Source organism: Eptatretus burgeri, chromosome 5, assembly GCF_056783735.1.
Source record: "Eptatretus burgeri isolate ZD-2024b chromosome 5, Ebu_testis_v1, whole genome shotgun sequence".
NCBI lineage: Eukaryota > Metazoa > Chordata > Myxini > Myxiniformes > Myxinidae > Eptatretus > Eptatretus burgeri.
In genome coordinates, this window is record NC_140965.1 from 23,378,851 (window position 1) to 23,391,069 (window position 12,219).

The 12,219-nt window shown below is 41.8% G+C and overlaps 1 long non-coding RNA gene across 5 annotated transcripts in view; it reads left to right on the forward strand.

Annotated features, from left to right (window-relative positions):
- Nucleotides 1-12,219, forward strand: part of LOC147026064 (uncharacterized) — a 135,521-nt gene that overhangs the window by 30,160 nt on the left and 93,142 nt on the right. For 2 of the 5 annotated variants that reach the window (XR_015058104.1, XR_015058101.1), the window contains exon 3: nt 3,197-3,314. The exons of 2 other annotated variants lie outside the window; for them this stretch is intronic. This is a non-coding gene — a long non-coding RNA (uncharacterized LOC147026064). Of the gene's footprint in view, nt 1-3,196; nt 3,315-4,837; nt 6,159-12,219 lie in introns of those variants that run through there. One more of the 5 variants, XR_015058103.1, reaches the window with a different exon arrangement.

The window sequence follows — 12,219 nt, forward strand, 5'->3', positions numbered from 1 at the left end:
TCTCTCGGCTCTGTCCGTCGCTGGCTCTTCACTCTCGGTGGGTGTGCGACTGAGACGTGCTTATTCCGGAGGACCAGTGCCGAGCGCATGTTGCCACGAGCCCCAGCAAAGTGTCTAAGCCAGAGACAACATGCCAACTCTTGAGGTGGGAACACTCAAGCGGAGTGTCCCACGGATGTACATGCTACACTCACAAGACCTATGCACGACCAGGTTAGGGATCTGTCGCCTTCCGCATCTTCTCTCCTTTCTCTCTTTCCACCCCTCTATCTCATCCCCTTTGGATGCACAAAGAGTATCCTACTGACTCACAATCAGTTTCCTCTGGCACGAGACCGCACCACCCATATTTCTCTATACCACAGCTCCCACTCCCACACCTTAGACACCAATATTTCTCCCCCAAAACGTATTGGGTTGCGTTGGTCGGCCGACCACGCCAGGTACTGCGAGGCCGTTTATCCTCATCTGCTCTCTTTATTTCTGGCTATCTAATCTTTCTCGGGTTTATGTGTGTGTGTCTGTGATGGCACCTGTCATAGCATAAGTTAAGATTGTAGAAGTGATAATGGGATAAGTCTGCTCTGTGTTTGCGTTTCTAAATTTCTTGTCCTCTTGTCGCACCCCACAAATTCCATGCTATCCCTGTTGTACATATGAATAAACCCCATTTACTGTGCCACATACCTTTCCTCGCTTGATTGTAAATAAGTGCTTTGTGGAGAAGTATTCCCAGCTCGTTTTTGTCTTTTCTTCATTGGTCCAGTATGGTTCATATCCTAGCCTGGCCAGGACGTTATCCCCCAACGATCTGTTTTTCTAGCCGGTACGTCCTTGGGCAGTTACACTCTGCTGCATCTGATCCGGTAAGGCGATCCGGTTTGAACAAAGCATACCGATGACGTGTCCCCCGGTAATTAGATCATGTGACCATTAGGTAAACGGTATTTATTCGACGGAGGACCCTAAGTCACGTGGTCGAGTTATTGGCGTTCATGGTCGATTAGCGACCCGCCGCATCATGAAGTTATTCGTGTGCGACGGCCTGCGATTCTGGAGAATTTGGTGGGAACCCGAGATAGCTTCCCCACCCCCACTCCCCCCTCATGGTCTTCTCACCCCCGACTCCTGGTTCCACAACAGTACATTACCAATCTACCGCAGGGATGCTTCTGGTTAACAGGACAGGGATTTGGAATTCGACCCAGACACCAGCAAACAATGGCCGATTATTTTTGAAAGTAATCGTGTGATCTTTAACATCCACCATTGAATGCCACCAGACGGGTCCTTCCAAAGGATGAGACACGCATTGACATAATCCATGTCCTGCTTATGAAGCACTGGGATGACAGTTTGTTTCCAGTTCAGGAATCAAACCCAGTCCAGGCAGGTCAAAGGTGAATATGCAATCTCTGAGCTATCTTGCCAGGTCTATCAATGATAATGATGGAAAGTTATGCACTTTGTGGGTTTACTTGCATAGCTTGTATTGTGTTCATAACATAACATAGCTTTGCATAGCATAACATAGCTTTGTGGGTTTACTTGCATAGCTTGCATATATTTACTTGCATAGCTTGCATAACTGGAAGCCATACATCAGTTGTTCCATACTGCTACCGTTACGTCACTCAGTAATGATGCAACAAGCAGGACAAATATGTAATTGAATCCTAACCCAATATGAATTTGCTAACCACGATGGTTGGGTTTCTCAGACAATGCCAACTCTGTCTCAGTTATCTCAAGGTATGATGTGCTGATGTCATATGTAATGGTATAAGTGCTGTGTATAGGGTGTTTCTCAGTTTATGTGGGATATAAGTTGGTGAGGAATAATTACCCTGTGTATGCGAAGCGAAAAGTGGGGTTAACCAATTCATGGCTCACTTTATCTGTGTACAAACATCAGTTTATGATCGAGGAACAACTTAATTTCAATAGAATGATATAGTTTGAGTACGGATTGAAAAATGAACCTGCAGTTTCACAGTACTGCGGCCCTGAAAGTTTGGCAAATTGTTCGGAATCTCGTCCCGATCACGCTTGTGCAGAGGAGTGAGATAATATTTTTACTCTGTCTGCCTGTCTGGCAGTCAAACAAGAATGAAAATCATTCCAAACAGGAAACTTACTGTTTTTAGGGACGTCATAAAGGACACAAACAACAGGTATGAAAACTAATGTAACATGCTAAATAAGATGGTGTAAAAGACATGCGTTAAGAACGGTAAACTTCCAAAAAGTTTCTTTTCTTTCCACAACCTTTAAAATCTCTTTTATTTCGATTGAATGATAAACTTAAACATTGAAGAACACAAATCATCTTTTTGGCACTTTAAAAACCCTTCAATTTAGCAGTACTTGGACAAAATATCACTGCATTTTACATCATCTCGACCAATCAAATTGGACACTCGCAGACCCCGCTGGTGTCCTTGTTTCTCAAGACTGCGTATGGTAAGGTGTTCCATGAACTCGCTCGTTAACAAATGAATAAATATATTTAATGCGGAATAAAAAAGCAATGTCGGGATGATGAACTAGTCCAAAAAAAAAGTTTTAAACAAGATGGGGATGATGTTGGTTTTGAAAGTAGCTAACAGTATTGCCGTCACATAACAATCCCTACATCACTGCTTTCTCGACAATTGTCTCGCTGCAAGTATTAGAAGCTCCGATATTTCATTTCAGGATAGGTATAAGAAGATCCTATACAATTTCCAGGAGTTCTTGGAACTTCATTTGTCTTTCCTACTTTTTTTTAATGAGTTAGACTGACCAATCATAAATGCAGATAATTTTGAATGCTGTGATTGGAGATGTACATGAAGTTTGAAAGAATTTGGAATTAACATTGTAGATGGGCTGCTAATTTGTAGTCTCAGTATGTGGCTACACTACAAGAGTAATCAAGTACTGTTGTAACCAGTGGAGTGTTTGTAGAAGCTTGAAGCAATAATTATTGATGTAGGAATTGTTATGTGACGGCAATAATGTTATAGCTACTCTCGAAACCAACATCATCCATATCTTGTTTAAAATCTTATTACCTCCGCCACTGAAGGTGAAGGAGGTTATATTTTCACCCCTCTCTGTCTGTTTGTTTGTTACTTAAAAAATCGAAGATTTTTCAAGTGTATTGTTTAGTCGATTTTGTTATTCTGTTTGTTTGTCTGTCAATCACCTACAGGTCACAATTTTAAACCGATCTTCACGAAACTTCACCACATTGTAGAGTTTGTCATAAGGAAGAAGCCTATTGTTTTTGATGTCAAAAGGTCAACATCGGCCAAAGGTCAACAGCTCAGGTGAGATTTCTAAAATCCTCAATTTTCATCTGATTGACTTGAAATTTGAAGAGGATTTATATTTGTGGTTACTGAATTAAACCAGCTAATTATTTTTGAGGTAAACATTGACTAAAAGGTCAACATAGGTCCAAGGTCTACAACAAAGGTAGTATTTCTAAAATCCTCAATTTACATCCGATTGACTTGAAATTTGAAGAGGATTTATATTTCAGGTAACTGAATTCAACTAGCCAATTGTTTTGGAGGTCAACGTCGACCAAAAAGTCAACATAGGCCCAAGGTCAACAATGAAGGTGGTATTTCTAGAATCCTCAATTTTCATCCAATTAACTTGAAATTTGAAGAGGATTTATATTTCAGGTCACTGAATTAAACCATCAATTATTTTTGAGGTCAACATCGACTAAAAGGTCAACATAGGCCAAAGGTCCATAACTGAGATGAGATTTCTAAAATCCTCAATTTTCATCCCATTGACTTGAAATTTGAAGAGGATTTTTATATCAGGTCACTGAATTCAACCACCAATTATAGTTGAGGTCCACATAGGCCAAAAGGTCAATTTCTAAAATTGTCAATTTTCATCTGATTCATTTGAAATTTGAAGAGGAGTTGCATATTTGGTCATTTAATTCCATCACCAATTATTTTTGAGGTCAATTGTGTTTTATGGATTGTGCAAGTATCGTGCTCTGCATGACGTCTCATTCTTGTTTGTTGGGTAGTCGATCTATATACCCTTATTGTCAGGTTTTCCGTCGTTATGTCTGTCTGTCTGTCTGTCTGTCTGTCCAGGCCAGTTCTCCGTTAACCGTAGGCCGATTTTGATGAAACTCTGGTGGTAGGTTCATACCATGACCTAGTTGTGCACGTTTGAGAACCGTTGCTATGGACCCCTCGGTTGCCGAGCAACGGGCCTTTGAAATTTTCAAAAAAAATAAAAATATCGAAATTCAAAAATCAAACTATGATCGTTTGTGGACAACACATTCAGCCTCCTTGACAAAAAAAATTCAGCCCGCTCCCATGAAAACTGTCGGAGAAGATAGACTTTGAATGAACCCTGGTCGAAAAAAACAAAAAAACGAAGTTCGTTATATCTCAGAGACTATGAGTCAGACATACATGAAACTGGTATGGTATGTTCATGGTATGTCCTAGTTATGTGTGAGAAAGAACCGTTGCTATGGACGCTTTTGTTGGCTAGTAACGGCTGAAAAACGACTAAATTCGACTTCATCGACTACCCATGTCCGCCTACCGGCTTGTTTGTTTGTTTGTCTGTCTGTCTGTGTGCAGGATATTTCAAAAAGTTGTGGATGGATCCAGATAAAATTTGGTGGACAGGTTGGGTGTGTGACCACGACAAATAGATTTGACTTTGGTGAAGATCTGAATCGGGATCTGGATACGATAATGATTTAATTTTCAAAGTGATTCTTCATCATTGAGAGATAGGGCCAATGAAGCCTGGCAGGGGCTTTTTAAATCTTTTTCTCTTTTATTTTTATTTTTTACAGCGCGACCGCGCACGGGGTACATATTGGTCTCCCGAGCACATCAATCAGGACCTCCAGAGCAGTAGGTGGTACCCCAAGCCCTCTACCCAAGGGCTAGGTCGTAACAACCATCACATAAGAATACTGTTATCTTGCAACACAGACATGTGTGCGACAATTGCAGAACGCACAGCTCCGTGTTGTTGCTGCAAGCCAGTGATATGTGCAAATGAGTGAAATAAACAGTTACCTCTGCTTGATTGAACAATTACCACTCCACTTGATGTCGTATGCCAAAACAAAGATGAAAGCTACACTAAATGTCAGTTCAAATATTTATTCAATTCAGAGTGAGAGTGGATAATCCCCTGTTCAGGCTGTTCTGTCCAATGTGATACACCGATGCAGTTAATCTGCCGCCGAGGAACCATGACTCTAGAAGGTTCTTGATCAAGTAGTTTACGTTTACCTTGATACATTCAGTGACTGGAGGAGGGTTCGTGATCACTTGTGTCCCATGTTAAGCACTGGTACCTCGCTATTATTTTATTTTCATAAATTTAACACTAAAAAACGAGGGATTTTCCAAGGCATGATGTTTCTGTTGATATTTGATGTGCATATGTACGATATTGTGGCAAATGTTTTGCGGCCCCGCGCCCATCAGGCGCGACTAATAAAATAGTACGACTAATAAAAAGTACGACTAATAAAATACGACTGTACGACAGTCACACCCACCCCTCAGATCCCTGCTAATTTGTTTACAAAGGAATATAATTTTTCGTACGTTTCGTGGAATCCTTTCAAGCTATTAAAATTAAAATACCAAAGGATGATCCATGGAGTAAAACTGTCGAATGGTGCAGTACAAGAATCATTGCTATTGATAGAGGCAGCTTGGAAATATGCCTTCTGAAGATTATTATGATTGTTATTATTATCATTGTTATTATTATTACTGTTATTATTATTATTATTATTATTATTTATGAACGAGAAGGTGAATTCCCGGGTTTGACGGATCTGTTTTTTTTTGTTTGTTTGTTTTTGCTTTTTCCATGGTCTGGAGAACTGAAAAGTGATCCCTGCTTTGACAATCAGCTGAACAAACCAAATAGGTTCTCATATGTAGCCAAAGCGACTTTTTTGTGAAGATACTCCAACTTTAGTTTTGGATGTAGCAGATGGGACGGCCGTTTTTTTTCCATGTCACCCCTATAATATACAGAGTACTTGCGTACTCTGATATTTGTGATAGACTTGTGTTGTTTTTTAATCTAATATTTATCCATCTTTTATGAAAGGAGGAAATAAAATAATTACAATGTGAAATATTCACCACCACCTCTTTTTTTATCCCCCATCCAAATCCTCGATATTTTCTACCCCCGATAAATATCCACCCAAACCCACCTCCTTCAAATTCCCTGCTTTCCTTCCTGAAAGTCCCTGTAATGTCCATCTTCTATTCCCCATGTTTCCCACCCCATCCCTCTCCCTTCCACAGATCTCCTAATGTCTCTGTTCCCCACTGTTTTGTCCTTTCCACTCCCACCCCTCTTGTCTCATGCCCCCCTTGATGTGCATTGTGTGTTAGCTCTCATACGAGCCTCGACAAGGTAAACAAAAAAAAAAATGTAGATGTGGACACACTTCCATTTTTCGAGAAATCTGGACTGTTCAATATAAGGAATTTCATAAACAACGTTTTCTTTTCGGTTGATTTGATTTAACTAGAAATACCATATTATAACATTAACATTGTCACAAAAGTGCAAAATACAAAGGAGCCACAAGCCATGCATGGTCCTTAAACACAGACATGACAGAAGTAAATAGACACCATGATTTTCAAATAATTTATTTATCGAACATTTGAAGAACATTTTATCCATTATAATACATACATACATACACGAGTATTTGGTAGACTTGCCATTTGCAGATTTCAACGCTTTTACTCTTTCAGGCATAGAACTAACAAATTCCGAAATTCTCTCTTGTGGGCTTTCTGCCCAGGCTTCCCACAAAAGGTTCAGCAATTCTGCTCATGATGTTGGTTTCCTGGAATTTTTTCGCACAACTCGATCCAATATGGCCCAGATGTGTTCAATGGCATTCATGTCAGGAAACCGACTTGGCCATGGAAATCGCTTGATCCCATTTCTGTCCTGCCATTCTTTGGTCTTTTTTGCAGTTTGGCATGGAGCTCCATCTTCCATGAACAGAGTGTTGTTTTTGACCATCTGACCAGTGGAGAAGATGGGGAGACATCCATCCTCAAGAATAGAAATGTGTGTCGTAGAGTTGATGTTGCCAACACACTCCACAAGCTCTGACCAACCAGTGCTCCAGATTGCTCCCCACACCATTACTGAAAAACCACCGTGTTTGACAGTTGGCTGCAGTTCGATTTAACGAGAACTCTTGACTGGAAAGTCTCCAGACCATACGCATCCACTTTCAGAAAATTGAGTAAATTGGGACTCATCTGAAAAAAAACATACAGTTTGCCAAAACTCCAAGGGTCTGTTGGCCATATTATCAGCTCACTTCTTTCTCCTTTGAAAGCTGGTCTCCCATTGGAGCCCAATTGCTGAAAGTACTGCACGGAAGTTCTTGAGCTAACCTGGACCTCCTCTGCCACATCTGCTACCTTGCAACGGGGAGTTTTCTCAATGGACCGCTTGACAGCTCAAAGACACCTTTCTGAGGGCCCAGATCGATCAGAACGGGAAGCTGTGGATTCCTTGCCTTCGCTGGTGAATTGCACAATTACCCGATTGATCGTAGAAAGCGCAATGCCAAGGTTCTGAGCTATCTGATGCTGACTAACTTCACCTTCCAAATGGCCAACAATTCGTCCTCTTTGAAAATCGGAAAGTTTGTGTGCTCCCTGAGTTAGAGGCATAGTTAATTGTCATACAAGACCCAGGAACTCATTTCAGCAAAGAAATAGTCGAATATTAGTACAAATCACTGACTAAAACTGCATTGTACAGATGAAATGAAGAAATTCAAGGTGTCTATTTACTTCTGTCATGTCTCTATATATGTTAGTATGAAAAATGGCAAACATTTTCAGCCCCCCTCCCCAACCCCAATCCCCTACCTCTCCAACCCCATCTCCTCCAGCCCCCCCAGCCCCCCAACCCTACCTCTCCAACTCCAAACCTGTATATCCCACAGGTCAAAATCCTCATTTTTTTTCTTATTTTTGGCTAACCACCTCCTTTCCTTTTATCCCTACCTTTCACACTCCCCAAACCTCTCCTTTTCTCTCCAATCTATGCTCCCCCTTTGTTAAGTTTTTTTCAATTTACCACCCACTCTTGTGTATGTCATCGGCAGAATGACTCGGATTGAATTATACTTTGCAGGTAGTTATGAATAGCTCTGGTGAAATTTACATAAAACTGCAAGGAGTTTATGAGCTGAAGCCATTTGCATTGGCAATGAATTAAGATTCCATCAACATATTAAATATGCAAAAAATATAATTTTGAACTCCATGGTATCCCTGAACTCTTACTCCTCCCCACAATATGGTAGATACGATGTAGAGAATAGGTAGTACAGTATTTATGTATTTTAAAATTTATGTTGCACTAAAGTCGATTGTAGTCATTTAAATAAGAGAACAGGCACGTGGTGCTTATTACAAACCCCAGACCACTTTACTTGCTTTTTGAGAAAATGTTTTCTTGCACTATATTTTTCCTGTTAATATGTGGTGTACAGTCAAAACGGTAATATTAAATCTGATGGACAGTGATACATGTCTCAAATTGGCTGTCATCACATGCCTGTTCGAGGGTTAAGATAATATCTACTATAAATGGATGAGTTGGGTATGTGAGTCGTGTTTTTTGTGGAGTTCCACTGGAGTTTTCTGATGTGGAGTGTGATACACCAACATGATCATCATGATCTCGTGAATTGATTCGGCTAATTAACTACAAAGAATCCTGAAGAATTCCCATGTTTTAAACGCATGCCATGTTTAGGTGTATGGAGCAGCAAAGCAGCATAGACACCTTCCATGGCATGGTGTTCTTATTCCAAAATAAACAAGAAAAAGAGCAATCAGAGATTGCAGACCCTCGCCAAGACTTCTTTTGAGTGGTGTATTTTTGGAGGTTTTAGGGTAAATCCAATATGGCTGCCAACCATGTGACCAATGCTATTGTTATGGTTGTGGGGGTAGATGGAGGATTTTAATGGGGAAGTTAGGATTGAATAGAGTTGTTTGGTCCGTGGACATGTAGGAGACATCTCGATGTAATTAAGTAGGGAGACTGTGAGCTGTAGTGTTCGTTGTCACCACATGGGGGGGGTGGTGCCATGTTAATTAGATTGGGATTAAGAATAAGTTCCCCCAGTATGTGATTGCCCCCCCCTGTAACCTATTCCTACATTTTTGCATTTACACGGGAGCCAAACGTGCCGAGCAGACAGAAGCCCCACCTCCAAGGGTGACGGCGGGCGAAGTCACGCCCCCGAGGCTGATGATTGATGGGCGTAATGTCAGAAACTAGCCAAACGTGCTGAGCAGGTGGAGGCCCCACCATCCCGGGTTTCATGCGAGCAAGTCACGCCCCGGAGGAGGAAACGGTGGTTCGGTGACGTCAGTGTGAAGAGGCAAGAGATCGGGAGAGTACACGCATGAGGATAGAGTTGAGAGATCGGGAGAGTACACGCATGAAGACAGAGTTGAGAGATCGGGAGAGTACACGCATGAGGACAGAGTTGAGAGATCGGGAGAGTACATGCATGAGGACAGAGTTGAGAGATAGGGAGAGTGCATGCACAAGGCAGAGTTGAGAGATCGGGAGAGTACACGCATGAGGACAGAGTTGAGAGATAGGGAGAGTGCATGCACGAGGCAGAGTTGAGAGATCGGGAGAGCGCATGCACGAGAGACAGAGTTTGGAGGAAGAGGGGTTGAGTGTGGAGTGAGGAGTGCACACGGTCGAGAGAGAATGTAATGAGGTGATGGCCGGTCAGAACAGGGCTTTACTGCTGGCTTTCCTTCAATGCATGAAGAAGACGGCATGATTCTTGTATTCGTGCTGAGGTGATTTTTGGCTCGCGTGGTGAAGCGAGACATTGCCATCGACTCTTGGCTGGTCGTGTGGAATGGACCCCGAGCCTCGTGTATGCTAAATAGGGGGTCGATGAGGACGATCGATGCACGAAGCAGCTGCATGTTGTCTTTGAGCCTTGGTGTTGAATAGTGCTCACGAAATGCCTGACGTACGTTTGTTCCTGCTGCGAAATAGCGGTTTGGCGCCATTTTGCACATGTCTACATGTGCACATAGAAGCGCCTCAATTCCAATTTTCCACAAAGACCATCTCTGGGCCAAGCTAAGTACCAGAGTAAAGGAGGGGTTTTCTTTTATTTGTTTCCCTTTGTCTGTATTTATGTCCGTATTTCGAGGCGCCTCGACTTCAAGTTTAATTTACCTCACGTATTTATAATTATTACATTTATTATTGTCCTTTTCAAATATTTGTCTATTTTCATTAAATGTGTTAATTTTAAGAGGCTGTATCTGTGTATTTGTCATGGGGTTCGAATATTAATCCCTCGCTTGTGCTGTCCTGGTGCAGCACTTAACTGTTTTCCTGCGCACACATTAATCTCCGAGAGTTTCGGTTGTAGAAGTTAGACCTTCCGGTCTAGTGGTGTTAACTGCCCGTCACCACAAATTGGGTCTGGGGGATTAAGCCTTGAGTGCCGTCGCCTCGACAATATCATATGTGTGAATCTTTTGTTCCTCATCGACAGACGGTCATACATGTAAAGTTTTGCCTCGATTTGTTCAGCCACTTCAGAGAGAAGAGTTTTGAAGGTTTTCCTGGGTTTTTTTTCCTCCAAAGTTTTTTCTTTTTTCCAATATTGCTGCCACACCACGTGACCTATGATGTCATAATTATCATTTAAACATTCTACACGAGTAGTCTGTCGCATCAATGGTGAAAATTTCCCCTCAATCCGACAAGCGGTTGCGGAGAAAAACACGAAAGTTCTGTGCTGACAAACGGACAAATGAAAAATCACTCATAGAGTGACAACTTGGCAAAACAGCACAAAGTAGAATGGCACTCAGTAGAGCACATTCGTCTGCCAGGTGGAACAGTTCACGTTTTGTATCCCACTGATGGGTTGGATCCGAACCAAAATCCAATCTATTTGTTCTTGACACCTATTCAACTCATCCACCTTGTTTTGCTGTAACTCATCCACAACTTTTTGGGATATAGTGATATATTTAGTTTTTGGCCCTATCTAGCAATTTCAAGAAATCATGCCTGTGTTGACCTTTTGACCTTAAAATTAATTGGTAGTTGAATTCAGCGACCTCACATGAAAATGCTCTTTAAATTTCAAGTCAATCGGATGAAATTTGAGGATTTTAGAAAATTTCGCTCAAATTAGCCTATTGGCCTATGTGGACTTATTATTCGGTCGACTAAATGTTACGAAACTACAACGCAGGACTGTCGCAGGGTCGGTGACATTAATCTCTGAAAATTTTAGAACGTTTGGTTGAGCGGTTTGGGCTGGAGGCGAGCGGACAGACAAACAAACACACAAACAAACGGAGGCGATCAACATACTTATCAAAAAAAAAAAATATATATATATATATATATATATATATATATATATATATATATATATATATATATATATATATATATATATATATATATATATATATATATATATTGTTGCGGATTTCGCGCCCGCCGGCGTGCGACGGCCACGTAACTCGAATCGCGGCACGTCGCCCACCGGACGGACAATCCAGTCGTGACCCTCTCGGACTAACGCCGGGAACCAGTCACGGGTGGACCTTTCGGTCTCACCGCGATCGAGCCAATCAGCCCCCGCGTGGGATAGGGTTGCTCGCCAAATTCGAACTACCTAAGTACCCACACGGAGGGTAGACCGGGCGATCGCACCTCGCCGCAGGTCGACTTCGGACACGGGCCACTTAAGCGACCCGTTCCGTACTATCAGAATAACCGAGCGGTGTTATCGTCGACCTCGACGGTTCGATTAATTATCGGGCGTGTTCAGCCCACTACCAACCCTTTACGTGAAGCAAGATGAGGGTTCAATGGGGGAAAAGACGAAGCGAAGCGGGAGAACAGTTCAACAATAAAGCACATTTATTCTCGGCACACGGGAAGCACACAAATACAATTCCACCAAATGCACACAAAAAAAAGAAAACACAATTCCATTTACACAAAAAGCAAACATAAAAGTGAAAACACAGTGCAGAGCTAATACCGACTACCGAGCACACGGCAACACTTATACAATTCTACTTCACAGACGGCGCCGACAACACATACCCAAAACCAAGGAAAAGAAATACCTCA